This window comes from Adiantum capillus-veneris, chromosome 21 (assembly GCF_014529385.1).
Source record: "Adiantum capillus-veneris isolate H3 chromosome 21, ASM1452938v2, whole genome shotgun sequence".
NCBI classification, from domain to species: Eukaryota; Viridiplantae; Streptophyta; class Polypodiopsida; order Polypodiales; family Pteridaceae; genus Adiantum; species Adiantum capillus-veneris.
In genome coordinates this window covers 133,735,526-133,739,229 of record NC_140951.1, presented here as the reverse complement: position 1 = coordinate 133,739,229, position 3,704 = coordinate 133,735,526, and the positions used below count along the sequence as shown (strand labels likewise).

Genomic DNA, 3,704 nt, shown 5'->3' with positions numbered 1-3,704 from the left:
CCTCAATATCTTTACTTTGAACACTAGTCCCCTAGCTATAGTCGGTGCACACGCTCCCTTCTATTTGCATGTGGTCTCCAATCCTCCTCAGGGTTGCTTCAAAATGTGCACCATACTCTCGCTTGCGCTGTCGTCGTCCTCCTCTCCCTCGCAAGACAGAGCAAGCAAGGAGAGACAAATTGGGAGGGGACAAAAACATGTGCCTTCTACCCTTGCGCATGGCTTCCTGCCTCTCTCCATCGCCCTTGACGATGGCCCTGGTGTAAAGAAGAGAGAGAGAGAGAGAGAGAGAGAGAGAGAGAACGGCTGTTAAGCTAGAGACAGAGATACGCAGGGAGAGAGACAAGGCAATAGGCAAGAAGCCGATTAGGCAATGCGCTGATTTGATTGATTTAGAGTGGTAGTTATATACACAACAATGGGGCTGTTATAGGCCGGTTAGAGATGTCCTATGAGGTTCCTAGGAAGTCGGGTATTTGTGCCTATTAGGAGTGCCTATTAGGATGCTGGCTGTGTGATGATGTGGATTAATTATTCCCACACGCCCCGTAAGACACATCGTCCATACAGAGGCATGCATGTGTAAAGTGTGAGATTCAATCTGCATGCTTTGGATTGTACAATGATCATGCTTATGCAACATCCATGGTGCAATAAGGGATTACATCAGCCTGGATTGATTGTCGACTTCACCATGAAGAAGATCAGCAACTCTGATCGATGCTTTGGTCGAGCTTTGAAGTACTTTGACAGGTATGTAGCATGAATGATTTCACGAGCTTGGACATTGCACATTCGCACCCCCAAGCGAAGTGAAAGCATGAGATTATCATTGGCTGAATGAACCACAAGGGAGCCAAGGTGAGATTCAGCATCCTGTCATGGTGTGTTTGAGGCTTCAGCTAAGAGTGTAGCTGAGAGTGTAAGATGGAGGTCTTGTAGACATGACCACCGGGATCAAAGGGGGTAGAAGGGACAACTCTTGGCGAGGAAAAGTTTGCTGCATCATGGAGCTGAGAATTGGTTTGAGTGAGGCTCACTTGGCGAAGGTTGGATTAGAGTAGCCAATTGAATGGGAGGTTGGGAGGTGGCTATAGCATGAGTGGATGTCTCAAATGGTTGAGATTGTTTTCCGCAGTGAACGGGAACTGCTTCATAGCAATCAAGCAAATCCAAGTTGAAAGGTGGGGGCACACTTGTGATCACTTCCAGCAAGGTTGGGATTTGAGGGCTGTACCATTGTCAGCAGCAGCATGGGCGCCATCTCTTTTTACGGCAGCAGGAAAGGTTGTTGCTGCAACATCTACAGGTGTAGTAACACCCGCGCCAGCAAAGTCGTCTTCTGCAGCAAGAATTGCGGCAGGGTCTGGGACATCACTACTGGGGAAAGAATCCGTGGTTTTGCCTGTAGAGGGAATTTGGAGGATTTTTGAAGAGTGGAGTGCCCCCTCGTGGAGCGATTGTTCATGAGGTGTAAGGAATGTATTTGCTTGAGGTGTAAGGAATGTATTTGCTTGGGCTGCAGCTTGTGCAAAGAAAGTAGCAGCCAAGCATGAAGGGGCCGCCGTTGTTGCACCTGAAGAGGACATTGAATGAGTAGCGGCAGGAGCAGTGGGATAAGGTCCAGAGATAGATTTTGTTGGCCCGGCTCTTTCAGGTGAAAGCAGGACAGCTGGACATTCAAACTGCGATCTGGCCCTTGGGCCGTCAGAGGCGACAAAGGTTATTGCAGCCTTCGCTGCACTGAGGGCCAGTCGGTTGTGTGCTTCCACAGTATGGTTTGCTTGGTGTAGAGCGTCTGCATGGTGCCTGACTAAGTGGTTAGCATAGGCCAAGGCGTTAACTGCAACAGAGATGGAATGATGGGCTAGGTGGGCAGCTTCAGCAACAGACCAATATACTTCGGTGGATTGGACCATCGGATGGTCTTCAGGAATAGAGGGGTGGCAGGCTGAGTGTGCAGGGCCTGCAGCAATGCAAGTCGTGCCTGGATGAAATGAACCAGGGCGGAGTCCTTGGCAGCCTTTCTCGAGAGAGTTCGGATGGTGGCATCATGACCATCGACATGATCATCAGCCTTGATCAGAGGCTGTGGTTGTGGAGTGACGCATCCTTGTTGAATGCTTAACAGGGCAGGCTTCAGAGCCTCAGGTTCATGGCGGATGGCGGAGTGGTAAGAGGTAGACGCCAATTGATGGACTAGGCTCGCGAGGCGGCTCGATGTCAAAGCCGTGCTTTGGTGTTGGAGCGTCTGCTGCTGCGCGACGTACCTTGGGTGGTTGAACCACTGCCTCAGCCAAGTTGGCAGGAAGGGCGATATTTGTGGTAGCATCATTACCAGCTTCAGCGGCAAGAGGCTGAGCATGAGCACGCAGGGGTGTGCCAGGGTCGGCAGCGCCAGCATGAGCAACGACCTCATCGCCAAGGGGTTGGGCGAGGTTTATGTGGTCGCCTGGAGAGGGGCTCTACATGAAGGCGCAGGTTGAGGGGCTCACTTGGGTAGGGGCGTAGAGAGCTTGGCGGACTCGCTGCAGGTAGCGGCAGGCAGTGCGCAGGAGGTTGCATGGTGGGATGCTTAGAGAAGAGCCAGGATCCCCTCGCTGCGATGATACCATGTAAAGAAGAGAAGAGGGGAGAGAGAGAGAGAGAGAGAGAGAGAGAGAGAAAGGCAGTCGGCCAGTCACCCTCAACCGTGGCTAAACCTGCCAGTCGCTCACAGAATTCACCTCCGCCCACACCAAATAAGTATTGCCAGAAGCGTGGCTGGCTGGCTGGCTGGCTGGGAAAACTAGGTTTTTTCCTGATCTCGCCTCCGGCCCGAGCCACCCAAGAACGGGTTACCACGTCAGTCCACGCTCCTGTAACAAGGTAGTTGGCTGGCCGGCTGCCTTTATGTGCTCATCACGAGAGAGAGAGAGAGAGAGAGACAGAGAGAACGGCTGTTAAGCCAGAGACAGAGAGACAGAGATACACAGGGAGAGAGACAAGGCAATAAGCAAGAAGCCGATTAGGCAATGCGCTCATTTGATTGGTTTAGAGCGGTAGTTATATACACAAGAATGGGGCCATTATAGGCCGGTTAGAGATGTCCTATGAGGTTCCTAGGAAGTCGGGTAGTTGTGCCTATTAGGATGCTGACTGTGTGATGACGTGGATTAATTATTCCCACACCTAGCAGAAAATTGCTCACGAAACTCTTTCTTCGGTCGGCTGAGTCCCCCACCCCTTGGTTCACTCCGTGTTGCAGTTGCGTCTCATGATGCCACAAAGACATGAACAACCAGGCTCCCCTGCACAAACGCTTGTGCCCCTTGCTTTCCATATCACCATGACCTCCAGTAGCGTGTGCTTTTCGAGCAGACAAACGATCGTCAGACCCACGTCTGCACAAAGAGATGCAATAATGCAGTATCGAGGCACGCTATAAAGAAACGAGAGAGAGAGAGAGAGAGAGAGAGAGAGAGAGAGAGAGAGAGATGCAGCACGTACAGCAAGCTTGCTCCCTTCTCATTGCCCTGCCATGGTTTACGCAGGCTTGCATCTCCAATACATTACCCGCAACACACGCACTACAGCACAATGGTTGTTGACTGCCTTGACGACGTCCATGGCAGCCAACCTAAAATGCAAGGACCAAAGTGCTTGCCAAGGGTGGACACCAGTGACAAAAGCTTCAGGACACGTCTAGGGTTGCTCATCCAGAA

At 51.5% G+C, this 3,704-nt stretch overlaps 1 pseudogene; it reads right to left on the bottom strand.

Moving 5' to 3' along the window:
• Positions 1 to 497: 497 nt before the first annotated feature.
• On the bottom strand, positions 498 to 2,832 carry LOC147431767 (uncharacterized; annotated as a pseudogene).
• Between the last annotated feature and the right edge of the window lie 872 nt (positions 2,833 to 3,704).